Source organism: Simochromis diagramma, unplaced genomic scaffold (assembly GCF_900408965.1).
Source record: "Simochromis diagramma unplaced genomic scaffold, fSimDia1.1 OVJJ01000697.1, whole genome shotgun sequence".
Lineage (NCBI taxonomy): Eukaryota > Metazoa > Chordata > Actinopteri > Cichliformes > Cichlidae > Simochromis > Simochromis diagramma.
In genome coordinates, this window is record NW_024387491.1 from 72,554 (window position 1) to 89,619 (window position 17,066).

The window sequence follows — 17,066 nt, forward strand, 5'->3', positions numbered from 1 at the left end:
GTCTTTAAAAGCGCTCCTCAGACTCCAAATGACCTCAGCCGCCTTAGCAGGTAGAGTCTGCTCTGACCCTTCCTGTAAAGAGCATTAGTGTTTTGGCTCCAGTCCAGTTTATTATTCAGTTGAACACCCAGGTACCTATAAGAGTCTCAATGTCCACTCCCTGGATGTTCACCGGTGTCAGTGGAGTGGGTCTGACTCTCCGGAAGTCCACCACCAACTCCTTCGTTTTCCCGGCGTTGATCAGCAGGTGTTTCTGCTGACACCAGTCCACAAAGTCCAGAGTCCACTGTCTGTACTCTGAGTCGTCCTCACCTGTGATGAGGCCGACTATGGCAGAGTCTTCAGAGAACTTCTGTAGGTGGCAGCGTGGGGAGTTGATGGAGAAGTCTGCAGTGTAGAGGGTGAAGAGGAAGGGTGCCAGCACAGTTTCCTGTGGGGCCCCCGTACTGCAGACCAGCGTATCAGAGACACAGCCCTGTGTCCTCACATACTGTGGGCGTCCTGTGAGGTAGTCCAGTATCCACTGGGACATGTGGTGGTCCACTCCTGATAGCTCCAGCTTCTCTCTCAGAAGTTGTCCTGTATGGTGTTAAAAGCACTGGAGAAAACAAAGAACACGATCCTCATAGTGCTTCCAGGCTTCTCCCGGTGAGTCAGAGCTTGGTGCAGGAGGTAGATGATGGCGTCCTCCACACCGATGCCAGGCTGGTAAGCACACTGCAGCGGATCCAATGAAGACCTCATCGGGGGGCGCAGATGGTTTAGAATGAACCTCTCAAGGGTCTTCATCAGAGATGATGTCAGAGCTACCGGCCTGTAGCTTCTGAGGTGGGGGGGTGGGAGGTATGTTGGAGTCCTCAGAAGCTGGGGGTGGTGTGATGGCTGGGAGCTGAGAGGTGCAAAATCTTGAGATGAAAGACAGGCAGTCCCTGAAGATGAGGGAGATTACAGTAGGGGGGATGATTCTGGGGGAAGGTTCCTCAAATGAGAAAAGACGGTCTTTGTTATCTCTTTTACATGAGACTCAAAGGAGAGCACCATATCCAACCACACGCCCAAGTTTTTTTTTTTTTTACCTTATCCCTGCAATTTATGACATTGTCATCAATTTTCAAGATGAAATTTTTGTGGTCCAATGACCATCAACTCCTCCTTACCAATATTTAGGAGCAAGAAATTATCCGATAACCAGGCCCTAATTGTAGATAGACAAGAGTCTAGTTTAGAGACTTCAGCACAATTTCCAATGGTAAGAGGAACATAAAGCTGCAGGTCATCAGCATAGCAATGAGAGATTACATTAAAAGAACATAAAAGAACACCAAGAGAAAGCAGATACATAGAAAACAGCAATGGTACAGCGCTATGAGGGACCCCATGCCTCACTGCACAGGTCTCGGAGAGATCATTTTTAAAACTAACAGTCGGAGACCTCCCAGACAGGTAAGATCTCAGCCATGATAAAACGTTTCCTGTAACTCCAATAAAATGTTCAAGCCTATCCAATGAAATACAGTGATCCACAGTGTCAAACGCAGCACTTAGATCCAGCAGTAATAGAACAGAAGTGCGATCGTTGTCTGCATTTACCATCAGATCATTTACCACTTTGACTAAAGCTGTTTCTGTAGAGTGATTTGGTCTAAAAGCAGACTGAAATGGTTCAAACAGATTGTTTGTTGACAAATGCTCAGTGAGCTACTTAAAAAACACTTTTTCAAAGACCTTAGACAAAAAAGACAGATGTGAGGTGGGTCTATAGTTTGCAACCATGTCAACATCCAGTACAGGCTTTTTCAAGATTGGTACTACCACTGCTGATTTAAAACATTCAGGGAAAACTCCAGTTGTCAACGAAGTATTTAAGAGAAACAGAATGTAGGGTCCTAATACTGACCACAGTTCCTTTATAGCCAAGGCTGGTAGAGGATCCAAAGAACAGGTTGTACATCGAGCTGCTTTTGCAACCTTAGTTAATCCAGACAGGGAAATAACCTCGAAGTCAAAGAACAGTTTATCTGCACCAACAGGTACAGCAGCTGAGTAGTCTAATGAACAGCTCAAGGAGGAAGTAATCTGATTCCTAAGTGTTTCAGCCCTGTTTCTGAAAAACATAAGAAAGTCATGAGCTGTCAAATTAGAACAGCAGAGAGTGATGCAGGGTGATGACCTACATGCCTCCTTGGTGTTGGCATGCAATAAGTCCAATGTTTCATTGTCTCTGGTGTGGCAGGTGGCATACTGGGTGAAGGTGGGGAGCATGGAGGACAGGGACATGTAATTAAAGTCCCCAGAGATCAGGGAAAGGGCCTGAGGGTGCTGTGTTTGGAGTCTGCTGGTTACAGTGTGCAGGACCTCACAGGCTGCTGCAGTGTTAGCAGAGGGTGGAACATACATAGCTATCACAATGACATGTGTAAACTCTTTTTAGATAGTACGGTCTCATGCGGTCTCAATGTCCTTACAGCATAGCGTCTCTTTGATAGATAAGCGCCCAAGGTTACACCATCTATCTTTCACAAACACAGCTAGACCCCCTCCTCTCTTCTTACCACTCTCCGTTGTTCTGTCCACCCGGATCAGATGAAAACCATCCATATGTATGTGTGACTCCAGAGTTAACGCGGTTAGCCACAAATCTGTGAGGCATATCACGCTGCACTCCCTGTAGCTCCTCTGATGTCGGGATAGAGCTGCCAACTCATCCACTTTATTGGGGAGAGATATCACGTTCCCTATAATAATGGATGGAATCACTGGTACCTCGTAACCTTACTGCTACGCCCGATCCTGGCCCATATAACACTGCAAACCACAGCACAATAAATTATGCAAGACAAAAAGAAGATGCACATTCTCTGTCATATAAGCCTGGGATGATTTTTTGGGAGAGTGTTTTCCTGCTTGGAATTGCATACATGGGATTCACTGCATGAATAAACTTTCTGAATCCTTTATCATCCGCAACTGAAAATAATTGGATGATTATTGGAAGTGGATGATTACTACCTTTCTAATGTCATGATGTTGTGTCTTGTTGTTGTCCCTAGCTCTCTTTCTCTCTCTTTCCCTCCCACTCTGTTCCTGTGCTACCGCGAGTGTAACTACCGCCCCGTTCCCCTCTCCTCAGCGCAAGCACAAGGCTCACGTGTGGAGTGAAGTGAAAAAAAGTGCGAGAGAGAGGGTGAGAGAAAGAAAAAAACAAAACAATAAGGAGCCGGCTCGCGTTGTTCACTTCAAAGAGCTGGCTTTAAGAGCCGGCTTTGTATCTTGGTCTGTTTAATCTCAACAAACCCCTTAAAACAGTCAGTGATCACTGTCTGCTTCTCTCGGTTTTTATTACCGCTAATCATTTTAAAGCTCACTTTTTAAACCCTTACGATGTAACTATGGCCCAGCCCATGCAGCAGTATATTAATGACTAACCTCGTATTGTGGATGGATTATCTCAGTTGTTCTCCTGACTGAAGTTTGGTCTGTTTACAGCATCCTGCCATGCGATTGCATTTGCAACTAGCCACTGGGAACCCTCACATTAACCTTTATCGAGTGGAAAAAAGTCCTCCGTTCCTTAGCGTTTGTCCTCCAGGTTCACTGTTTATATTATGCTAACATAGCTGTCATCATTTATGTCGGAAGTGATAGCAGAGCTGTACATCTTAATTTGTTTCAGAAATCCTTCAGTCAGAACATGTTATATTATATTTAGATGTAAGCTAGCGAGCTAACCCCCTGCTAACTTCTAACCCCATTAAAATTTGACAAATTCCGTTTTCATGGTTTCCTGGATGTTAAACTTAATTGTTACACACTCACCATTTTATTACAGATCAAAGAATTTAGACAGTTTTTCAACTCTCAGTAATGCTGTTGTGATGGTTTGACTTCGGGACCTGCAGCGGACTTTGGGCCCATACATTGCTAATGACGTCAGACTTAAAGACCGGAGAGACATCCTTATTGTTATCTACAAGGGGTTGAGAGTAAAGTCTTCTATAATAGTTCTGATAGCATTGTTGAATTCCCCCCAGTTCAGTTTCTATTTGACCTTAAAAAGGGTTCTTTATTCTATGTATTGTCCTCGCCGCTTGTTGCTTTCTAAGCTTAAGAGAGAGAAGTGTTAATTATTTCTTCCCTACCTCACAGTGCTGTTGTTTCATAAAAAGAAGTTTTTTGTCTGTATGTCCATTGTATTTAGCTAATCTATTTCTTTTGAAAATTTTAGTATATCAGATTCAATATCATCATTCACAGAATGTAGATGTTGCAGCTCTGACAATTTCTCTTCTAGTTGACGACGGTTTTCCCAACTTGATTTTTTTCAGGTAAGAGGATATACCAATTGTTTTCCCTCTAATCACTGCCTTCAATGCATCAATGCGTCCCATAATATTCCCGGTGACACCTCATCATTTTCGTTATGGTCTAAATAAATCTCTATTTCTTTTTTCAAACTCTCTTTAATATTTGGATAATTTAAAAAGTTTGTGTTCAACCTCCAAAAGGCTGATCTGTTTTTGCTATTTAGCAGATATTAGCATAAACTGGGTTATGGTCTGAAATGGTACATGGACCTATTTCACAGCTTTTAATTTTAAATAGATAATTCTTAAACATTCTTAAAAATGTAGTCTAGCCTAGAGTAGACTTTGTGTGGATACAAGAAGTGGGTGTACTTTCTATCAATTGGATGGAAATCTCTCCACACATCTAGTAATCCTAATTCATCCATATAATGTACTATCCTTCTTCCAATGTTCTATCCATCACCTTTTCCGTTTGAAGAGTCTAGTTTAGCATTTCATTTGACATTGAGTCACCACCGCATATAAAAGTTCCCTGACTCCTTGTTACTAATTTCAGGATCTGTCTATATAAGGACCAGTCACTGCCAGGGAAAATATACACATTTAAGGGAGTAATCATAGTACCCTCAATCTTACTCGTTACCATTATACATCTACCTTCCTTGTCTTTATGCTCTGATATATGTTAGCTAGATGTGTTTCCTGCATCAAAACAATTTGGGCTTTGTCTCTTTTAAACATCGATAGGGCTTTCCACCTTTTCACTGGACTATGTAAGCCATTCACATTAATTGACAAAATTTTTATTGACCTGCTACTCATCTAAGTTATAGTTTCTGTGGTTATTATACACAGTTTGGTAGGCTCCCTGCTCACCCTTGTAAAAACTGAACATAGAACATATGAAAAAAATAACATCAGAAAGAAACAAAAATCAAAATAAGGTCTTACTTCCAAGGTAGAAGTCCCTGAAATGGACGCTGCTTCACCTCGAAAGGCAAATTCCTCATCAGTCTATGAAGAAGGCTCTTGATGACTTAGAGCTCACCGTAGAGAGCATTCATGAGAAAACCCATTTATTTATTTATTGTGTTCCGTAAACCAAATATCATAGACTTAAGTATAGAATTTAAAAAAACAAACAAAAAAAACAGAGTGGGTAAACCTCAATTTCCCGAGGGTTAAGGTGCCGTCCTCCTGAAGGCTCTGAGTTTTTCTTTGTAGCCAGGATCTTGCTTCTTGTTCACCGGTCTTCTTGTACAGCAACTCTAGGTCTGTCAATTTATCCTCCAGCCTTATCTATATCTTTATTATTTCAATCATGGCATCCTCATTGTTTTGAATCCTCTCTTCTGCCTTCTGAATCCTTCCCTCCGCCTCATCCAGTCGGGTGCTCACCTTTAGGATTTCTTCCTAAATTTCCCCCAGTTGTGCACTGGTTTCTTGGCAAAAGTTTTTTTTTTAATTTTCAGTAGTACAGTGGTCATTTCAGCCATATTTCAACTGTTGATTGCTGTGGTTAGGTCACAGTGTGCGGAAATAGTTCTTCAGTGTGCAGGTTCGCAGCGAGTGGAAAAATGTTTTAGCCTGGGAGCTAGTGTTATTTTCCCACCATTAAACTACGACTTTCTTAGGAGCATCGGTTTGATGTATTTCGCTCACCCCCTTCTTTATTCTGCTCGAAGGACAAATTAGCGTCATCTTGATAGGGTTAGGTTTTCAGATTTGTAGGTTCCCTCGGAAACTCACTCACAGCGCTGCCATCATGGTGGAGCTCAAAACCAGAAGTCAGAATTGACTTTTGTAGCCACTTTTATCTGCATCTTTGGTGTAAAGTTTAAGTCTGTAGCCAATAAGTCTTTTCTTGCCAACACTTTGGAGTCCCCAGTGCTGACCCATTGGCTCCTCTGGATGTGCTAGATTGCTCAGATGACCTTTATGTAATACCCGTGTGGTTTCTTGCCAAGTTTCCCCAGTTTCCAGGTTCTGGTCACTTCAGTGAGGTGGTCACTTTCCTCGATTCATGCATGGAAAGGAAACCATGTCCAAATTACATGGTATGGTGTCTCCTGGGCATTAATATTCTATACTATTTAATAACCTCCATATCCATATTTCAGGTAGCTTGTGATATGAATGTCTTTCAATCATAATGTTTACCTGTGTAGAGAGATATTGATTCATAGTTTGTTTGTTTGGTGGCTTGTTTTGTTTTTTAATTGCATTAAATTATCTGTAATTTTAGAGCACACATTTTTAAAGTATGATTTCTTAAAATTACACTGTAATGGGATCCTGTGAGAATAGGTCTTCACTTTTTCAGCACTTTCATCAATCAAAGCTTCCGTTTCTGGTCGGTATTTGTTTTTACAGAGCTGTTTGTTCATATATCAGACTCTGATTTATGCTATTTTCTTTTTCAGATTCATCAAGAGGTCAGATTTAGCATTGCAAGCTGAAAAAAAACACAGCACAACAAAATAAACAAACAAACTGGTGTTACGAAGTAAATATATATATTCTTAGTGCTTATTTTCTGATTATATTGTTTTATGTATTTTAATAAGAGAGGCCTTTAGAAACCAAGCCCAGACGAGACAAAAACTAGGTCAGAGGGTGACAGGTTGCCCTGGCAACAGACTTTAGAAAGGGCAAGTTTAGTGTAGAGCTGCACAGGAAATCAGACACAAAAAGAAAGAGGAACTGAGTGTGTGTGTGTGTGTGTGACGTGCTGCAGAAATATAACCATGCTGGCTGCTACTGCATTCAGACCTGAGCTTTTGTCTTCGTGTGTTTGGGCCTCCATTTCTGGAAATGTAAAATAAAGATTATTTTTTGAGTTTTGACCACTCTGAGTCCAGTCTTTTTCTGCCGCCAAAAGAATTCAAAAGAACTGAATTTAATACTGGGCAGCTGTTATTGTGTTCCAAGAAGAGAATTATTTAATATGTCCCAGAAGTTGCTACAAATACAACATTGCCAAATGCTGATTTTTACTTAACTGAACTGTCTGCATCTTTGTACATAAAGGTCAGCAACTCATAATCAAATGCAGTGTGTTGTATAAAAACAGAGTGAATAATAGGGGAAGGACAAACACTCAGTGCATCATTGGAAGTGGCAATTTTATTTTTTAAAAACGTGATAAAATTTCTGGCTGGAGAAATGAAACGAAATTTTTAAAAAAAGATTTGAAAATCTTTTTTTTTACAGAATTCAAAACTGCTTTCATTGATCCAACCTCGAATTGAATAAGCTTAAAAAATAAGAAAATTACCATTTTTATTTAGGAAGATTCTTACATGGGAATTGCTGGGGGGGGGATGGGGAATTGTCACTTATAATAAAGCTAAATTAAACTAAATGGACAGGAAATCATTGTTCATAGATGGATTTTTGTTTTGTGTGTCTGCAGTCTTTCAGGCTGTCTGATAACAGAAGAAGGCTGTACTTCTCTGGCCTCAGCTCTGAGCTCCAACCCCTCCCATCTGAGAGAGCTGGACCTTAGCTACAATCATCCAGGGGACTCAGGAATGAAGCTGCTGTCGGCTGGACTGAAGGATCCACGCTGGAGACTGGACACTCTCAGGTATGGAGAGAATGTTTGATAGAGGTAGAAGAGCTGGAAACATTTCCCATGTCCTTCACTCACTTCCTGTTTTTTTTTCATATGTGACATGAACAATAACACTATTCTAGCTGGATAATATATTTTAATGTAAGTTAAATGTATGGGATCATAAACAAAAATAATAACTAACCACCACCTCACTATTTGGGTTGATAGGTGTAATTTTATTGGTGCAGTCATTTTCAAAAAAAAAATCTTCTTCCTCCATTTCTACCTTATTCAAATCAGTTTAAAAGACACAGAGACAGGCTCTGGACATATTTAGCCTTGCTAAGTTCAAATACTGGATACAAGGGAAATCGCTACAATAGCTGGATCAAAACATGAAAAAATAAATCTTTAGTAAAGTTTTATTGAAGTGAGCTGTGGTGGTACCTGATGGGCACAGGGGAGTGACAAGTCTTATTGTAAATTTAATTATGTATAAGTAACAAAAAAGTAAACGAAAACCCCTAAAATGTTACAACTGAAATCATAAAATGCAGCTCTAGTTTGGCCCTAGTAAAACTCTTCATGTTCCAGCTTTCCATATTATACATATTATATTCACCTAAAATGAACCTCCAAAGTTAGAATGTTTGATTTTGTTAAACTGTTGTCTTAATTCCCCTGCTCACATCTCTGGTGGGGGGAGCTAAGATATGGTAAATGGTAAATGGACTGGTTCTTATATAGCGCTTTTCTACTCTTCTGAGCACTCAAAGCGTTTTATACAACTTGTGCATTCACCCATTCACACCCATTCGCACTTGCACATTTTCTTAGTGCTTTCTAACTAACATTCACACACACACATTCATACTCCAATGGATGCATCGGAGAGCAATTTGGGGTTAGTATCTTGCCCAAGGATAATTGGCATGCAGACTAGGGGAAGCCAGGAATCGAACCACCAACCTTCTGATCAGTAGATGACCTTCTCTACCGCCTGAGATCACCCCCAAGGTGAAGTGATATGAGGTGAGGAGTCGATGGTGTACAAAGTGTGAAATGAGAAACAGGCACAGACTGAAAAGCTGGATGACCTTAGGCAGGTCTGTAAGACAGATAATAAATGTATCATATTTGAACTCAGTGAGTGAGATGAAGAGTGATGGTGGAGATGGACCACATACACAGGAGCCTGACCCTGAAATGCTCTGAAAGGGTTTTCAAATGAATCCTGAGGACAGGGGAAAGATGCAGAGGCAGGTGAGCAAGTGACAAAAAGAAGCCTTTGGGAGCCTGAATATGAATTTGGAAACAAAAAGCCTGACTAAAATGAAAGATATTTACACGGCACCATTTCTTAAGGAGGAACCAAAAAATACAATCAGTTCTATTTCATTTTATGATCTCTTGTTTTTCTTTACAATTCCAACCTTTTATAATGAAATTATCTGGTCATTCCTGATTACATGACCTCCATAAAACAATGCAGAGCACATCGGCCTGAAGTAAGATGAACATTTGAAGTCCATCATCTACAAGTTTGGATTCAAATACTCCTCCCTCTCCTGAGTCATTAGAACTTCTCCTTCACACATTTCCTTCACCTCAGGACATCTGGTGAGGAAATAATGGTCAAGAAAAGGAATAATTTCCTTTGGACTATTTAACCACACAGTAAGAGAGTCACTGCGTTAAGCCAGCTTCTGCCATGGCAGCAGCATACGTACTGTTTTAAACCTTATTTGGTTACAAATTGAAAATGAATTTTGCTGAATTCAGCAGTTACTGTTTTCTGTGCAGCAACAGAAATACTGAGAACTGTCACTGGATTAATTTAATACTGAAATAATCTGTAAACCAGACAATTCAAAGGCAGGTTCTGAAGCCTCGACAGTCCTGTTCCATTATATTAATTACCCAGAAACAAGTTATATATATCGTGTTATATTTAACAGTGGAAATATGTTTCTTCCTTTGATTCCTTTGATCAGATTAGAGTAATCTCTGTATAGAGAGGCCAAGTGTCAGGCAGCGGCTGTGTGTAGTCAGGAGAGGACCCAAACGCTGGACTCGGACCACACATGGAGTTAAATTAAAAAACACAGCTTTATTAACTGAAAGGCAAGGGGCGATACAAAACTGCACTGGGATGAACTAAAGCTAAGACACAAAGAGACTCAGGGAAAACATGCGGAAATGCATAAAACCATGACGGACGACGCAACACAGAACAGAGAAAAACTCTGACATAAATACACAGAAGCTAATGAGGGAAGTGGAAGCACACGGGGAACACAGCTGAGGGCAGTTACACATGACAGGCCGGGGAGGACACGAAACTAAAATCACTGACACCACGATGCAGACCTTAGACCGCGTCATGGTGGACCAGAGTCCGGAGTCCATGGACCAGAGTCCATAAACAAACAAAACATCAAGCACTCGCACAAAAGGCCGGAGTCCAGAATCAGAGTCCAAAACTTCAGAAGCCCAGGAGCAGTAAGCCAAAACAAAACTAAAGTAGTCCAGGGACTGGTCATGTCACTCGAAAAATAGTCCACAACTCCCACAGAGAATATGGCCAGGGTCAGAGACAAGTTCACAACAAAGTTCAGGAGGTCGACCTGGAGGGCGACAGCACACCAATTCACAACTGAGCAGATCCGGGGGCCGACAGCACAAAGTTCATAGTCTAGAGGTTCCGGCGCTCTACCAGGAAGGCAACAGCACAGGAGCATTAGGGGAAAAAGTTCAGAGGGCCAGCCCAGAGGTCGACCGCGAAGACAGCGGTGGCGACACAGTTCAGGGGACGCCCACGATGGCGACGTGGACAGTGGTGGTGCTGCAGGCATCGGAGTGGAACCTCCTGGTGGTGGCTGAGTGGACTCAGGTCCGTCAGCAGACACGAGGTGATGGAATGCTCCTGGGCCCCCAGTGGGAACCAAAGACCGCTGGAGTGACTCCTTGGGCTTTCACGTGGAGGCAGACAGCTGAAGTGGCCCCTCGGACCCTCCAGCAGAGACAGACTGCTGAATGGGCCCCTTGGACCATCCAGCGGACACTACGAAGTGCTGGACAGGCACCCAAAAAACCCCAGCCAGAACAGATGGCTGATCTGATGGTTGAATTAATGGCGAAGCTACGTACTGGTGAGAAGACTGAACTGATAATTGCATTGCAGGCTGAGCTGGTGTGGCAGATGACTGAAGTGGATGTAGAGTTGGTGTTGGTGTTTGTTTTCATGAGCCCCCTGAACCTGAGTTAACCAGCTGGACGGGCTCACCAGAGCCTCCAGCAAAGATGGACAAGGGTGCAGGCCCCTGCCGGACATCAGCCACTCCCACCCGAGGAGTGGGTACGGGTGCAGGGACCAGCAGAGCCTCAGCCAGCCCAGAAACCAGATCGGGGACCAACTGGGCCCCAGCCCCCCTCACCCGGGAAACTGAGACAGGTGCAGGGGAGTGCTGGGTCACAGCTGTCCTGAGAACTGGAGCACAAGGAGTCTGAGGAGGAGGAGTCTCACACCAGCTTGTCTTCACTCCTTTGGGTGGTGCTGTCACTTGGTGTTCACTCTCTCTGCGGTAGAGTATCACTTCTTGTTCCTTTTCCAACGCACAGGGGTGTGCTTGAGTAGTTTAGCTGCATAGCAATTTAAATAAAAACTTTGAGATAACTTATTTTTTGATGGTATAATCTTTACGTGCTTCATCTGAAGCACACTCTCTGTGTACTCACTCCTTAATTTATTGCCAAAGTATTTTCTCACTGTCTTAACTGTTTTGCTAGCTTAGCTTGTAGCTGACTCGCTAGCAGAATGGCCTCTTCACCTCGGCCTCCTTTAGCAGTAATGATACTTGTAATAAATGTAGCCTATTTTCAGCTATGAAAGCTAGAATTACTGAATTGGAGACTGCTTTCCACTCTTGATACACCCGTAGCAAGCCAGGCCCTTGTAGCCGGTGAAGCCGAAGGTAGCGTAACGTAGCTGTCTCCTGGCAGGCCCAGAGCAGCAGGGAAAAGAGGACGACTGGGTGACGGTGAGGAGGAAGCATAGCATTATACAGAAAACCCAGGTACACCACCAACCTGTTCATGTGTTTAACCATTTTTCCCCACTCGGCGACACACCCGCCGGGGATCAAACTCTGGTAATTGGCAATTCTGTTCTGAGACATGTATTGCTAGGTACACCAGCAACCATAGTCAATTGTCTTCCAGGGGCCAGAGCAGGCAACATTGAGGGAAATTTAAAACTGCTGGCTAAGGGTAAACGTAAATTCACTAAATTTATAAATCACATCGACACTAATGACACCCGGTTACATCAATCGGAGGTCACTAAAATCAATATTGAATCGGTGTGTAACATTGCCAAAACAATGTCGGACTCTGTAGTTTTCTCTGGTCCCATCCCCAATAAGACCAGGAGTGACATGTTTAGCTGCATGTTCTCCTTAAATTGTTGGCTGTCTGGGTGGTGTCCAAAAAGGGATGTGGGTTTCATAGATAACTGGGAAACGTTCTGGAGAAAAACGCGTCTTGTTAGGAGAGACGGAATCCCACTTTGGATGGAGCAGCTCTCATTTCTAAAAACATGGACAAATTTATTAAACCCCCCAAAATATGAGTATCCAGAGTTGGGACCAGGAAGCAGAATTGAAGTCTTACATGCCTCTCTACAGCTTCTCTCCTCCCGTTATCCCCCCAAAACCCCATCTCCGTACAGACTGTGTCAGCTCCCAAACAGACAAAAACCAAACTAAAAACAAGCAAAAAACGACCTAAACATAAAAAACCACAAAGAACAATAAGAGAGCAAAAGAGCAGCAATTTTTCACACCACCCTATCAATCAACCAAAGACCCAGACAGACTTTTAATTCATTTGAAAACCTGATGCTTGGCCTTGTCCACCCAGTAAAACTCAAAAGCCAGTCTTATTCATTATGATCTATCATCCACCTGGGCCTTACACAGAGTTTCTGTCTGATTTCTCAGACTTTTTATCTCATTTAGTGCTCAGCTCAGATAAAATATTTATTGTCGGTGAATTTAACATCCATGTAGATGCTAAAAATGACAGCCTCAACATGGCATTTAGTCTGTTATTAGACTCAATTGGCGTCTCTCAAACTGTAAAAGAACCCACCCACCACTTTAATCAAATTCAAATTCAAATTCAAATTTTATTTGTCACGTACACAGTCATACACAGTACGATATGTAGTGAAATGCTTGGACAACTGCTCGTGACCTAAAGAAAACAAAAAAAAGGAAAGGCTATGAATAAGATAGGAAATAAATATGAAAAATTAAAAAGGGTAAATTTAACTAGGAAGGAATAAAATATAAATTAAGGTTAAAAATGAAATAACTGTACAACACAAATTAGAATGAAGGGTAAATTTAACTGGGAAGAATAAGATAAAATATATAAATTAAAGTTGAAAATAAAATAACTGTACAACAAAATACACAATATAGAACTATATAAGAATGTATGAAGAAATATAAATATAAATAATATATACACAATAACAGCAGCTGTACAAGTATTAACCGGAAATGAAGAATATAGTGACCAGTGTTGTGCAAAAACAAAGTCCAGAATGTCCAGTGTGTGTGTAAGAACTGTATGTGTGGGTCAGTACTGTGTGGTGGTGTGATTGAGAGACCGTATCGCCTGCGGGAAGAAGCTCCTCCTCAGTCTCTCTGTGTTGGTCTTCAGGGAGCGGAATCGCTTTCCTGACCTCAACAGAGAGAACAGTCCGTTGTTGGGATGGCTGAGGTCCTTCACAATCTTCCTGGCCTTGGTCCAGCACCGCCTGCTGTAGATTGAGTGCAGGTCAGGGAGCTCGGAGCGGATGGTGCGCTCAGCTGACCGCACAACCCTCTGTAGAGCTCGTCTGTCCTGCATGGTGCTGTTCCCGAACCAGGTTAAGATGTTTCCCGCCAGGATGCTCTCTATGGTGCACGAGTAAAAGTTCCTGAGCACCTTGGAGGGCAGTTGGAAGTCTCTCAAGCGTCTGAGGTGGTAGAGACGCTGTCGGGCCTTTTTCACCACGGTGTTGATGTGACAGGACCATGACAGGTCCTGCGTGATGTGAACTCCGAGGTATTTGAAGCTGTCCACTCTCTCCACTGGGCACTCGTTGATGACGGGGGTCTGGTAGTTCCTCTCCTGCTTTGTGCTGAAGTCCACTATCAGCTCCTTTGTCTTACTGACGTTTAGAAGGAGGTTGTTCCTCTGGCACCAGTTCTCCAGATTCCTAATCTCCTTCAGGTAGGCCGTCTCGTTGTTATCAGAGATCAGGCCCACCACGACGGTGTCGTCAGCAAACTTGATGATGGTGGTGGAGCTGGTAGTGGCCACACAGTCATATGTGTACAAAGAGTACAGCAGGGGGCTCAGAACACACCCCTGGGGGGCTCCAGTGCTGAGAGTGGTGGAGGCTGAGACATGTCCGCCCATCCTTACTGCCTGTGGTCTGCCAGTTAGGAAGTTGGAGATCCACTGACACATAGATGAGCTGAGTCCCAGATGCTCCAGCTTGGTGGTGAGTGTGGAGGGAATTATGGTGTTAAATGCAGAGCTGTAGTCTATGAAGAGCATTTTAACATAATTCCCCCTTCTAGTGTCCAAGTGAGTAAGTGATGTGTGGAGGAGATGAGAGATGGCATCGTCTGTGGAACGATTTGGACGGTAAGCGAACTGTAGTGGGTCCAGTGTGTCTGGTAGTGAAGAAATGATGAAGTCTCTGACCAGGCGTTCAAAGCACTTCATCACTACTGAGGTGAGGGCTACAGGGCGATAGTCATTGAGAGAAGCAGGTAATCACACTCTAGATCTTGTTTTAACATATGGCATAGAAACTGAACATTTAACAGTGTTTCCTGAAAACCCTCTCTTGTCTGATCATTTCCTGATAACATTTACATTTACAATAATTTATTACACAGCAGTGGGGAGTAGACTTCATCAAAGTAGATGACTTAGCTAAGTTTAAGAATATAATCCACCCACTATCATCATCTTCTAGGCCCTGTATCAACACAGAGCAGACCACCTACCTGAACACTACTCCAACAGAGGTTGATTATCTTGTTAAAAACTTTACCTCCTCACTACGTATGACTCTGGATACTGTAGCTCCTGTGAAAACTAAAGCCTCAAATCAGAAGTACTTGACTCCATGGTATAATTCTTAAACACTTAAATTGATCTTAATTTAGACTCTTTTTCTCCAATTGATCTTACTGAGTTAACTTCAGCAGTTACTTCCTCCAAACGCTCAATGTGTCTTTTAGACCCCATTCCTACAAAACTGCTCAAAGTGGTACTGCCATTAATTAATGCTTCAATCTTAGATATGATCAACCTATCTCTAATAATTGGCTATATACCACTGCGTTCAAGCTGGCTATAGTTAAACCTTTACTTAAAAAAACATCTCTAGACTCAGCAGTCTTAGCTAATTATTGGCCAGTTTCTAACCTTCCTTTCATATCAAAAATCCTTGAAAGGTCAGTTGTCAAACAGCTATCAGATCATTTGCAGGGGAATGCAGGAGTTTCAGTCGGGTTTCACAGCCCATCACAGCACAGAAGGTTACACATGATCTTCTTATAGCCTCTGATCGTGGTCTCATCTCTGTGCTTGTCCTGCTAGACCTCAGTGTAGTGTTCGATACTGTTGACCATAATATTCTATTAGAGCAATTAGAGCATGCTGTATCTATTACAGGTGCTGCGCTGCAGTGGTTTGTATCATATCTATCTCCAATTTGTTCATGTAAATGGAGAGTCTTCTTCACATACTAAGGTTAATTATCGAGTTCCACAGGGTTCAGTGCTAGGACCAATTCTGTTTACATTATACATACTTCCCTTAGGCAGTATCATCAAAAGGTGTTGGGTCTGCACCTTGCAGGCTCCGCTGGTTCAAAGACTTATCACCCATGAAGAAAGCAAGACAAACAGCTCAACCGGTTTTTACTTGCTGGCAAGGGAAGCCTGGTCAGATCCTCAGAGCAGCACCTTCGCCCTCAATCTCAGACGACTCCACAGAACCACTCTCCCCTGCAGCCTTTTATTCTTTCACACACAGTTTCACAAACATCCATTGTAAAAAAAAAAAAAAAAAAAAAAAAAAGCCTGTGGTGCGTCATAAAACTAAGGCACTGAGTCTGTGTGTGTATGCATGTGCGAGCATGAGTGTGTGTATGCATGTGGGTGTTTTTGTGTAACTTCCTGCTGATCACAAAGGGTCATCTCCCCTCACCCTGTATATGACTCAACCCCTTTTTAACAGTCTCACCATACGCAAGCACAGGTGAGGCCATAAAGGGCAGGAAGTAAAATATCGTCATTAAATAAGGACACCCAGAACCTTACATGTAATGTCTGCAGTTAAAAACTATTGCTAATTGCCTCCCACACCTAGATGTAGGGAAGGAACAGAAAAATCTCTAAACATACAGGTTAAGACAAGGTTTACACATGTAAGTACAATAATGACAACATTTAACAATTTACTCTAACGAAAGGCATAGCATACATTTTCACTGCTATGCAAATGACACCCAACTCTATCTATCCATGAAGCCAGATAATACACACCAAGTAGTTAAAGTGCAGGAATGTCTTAAAGACATAAAGACCTTAATGGTGTCCCGATTCGTGATTGAGGTGTGAGACAAACGACCACTGGTCCAAGTGAGTTAAAACAATGATTTTATTAAACACACGTGTGGGAAGATACACACCACTATATTGTCAACAGAGATCTCCGCTGAAGGCATACTTTCAAATGAGTTTTAATATGTCAGGGTTTACACCCCTTCTCGCATCAGCAAAGAATACAACATGCATAAGTTATAATTAATGACAGTTAGACAAGTTTCCGTGTTCAGCAACATTTTACCATACATGGCTGTTTGTTTCACCCGTCTCACCCTCCAGATGTTTCCTGTCGACTTATTCATTTCATGCTTATCTTTAACACGTTGTGCATCAACTGTTGCTATGCAAGCTCAAAGCAAAATATGTTTCACCTTTACCGTAGAAATAAATCTACGTGATGTCTGTGTGTGTAAGCATGTTATGCATTCATTTACTGCACTTCACGCCATTCCTACAATATATCAGTTCAGACAGTCAAGCTGAATGAAGCTTATGACCTTCACAAGATTGATTGCT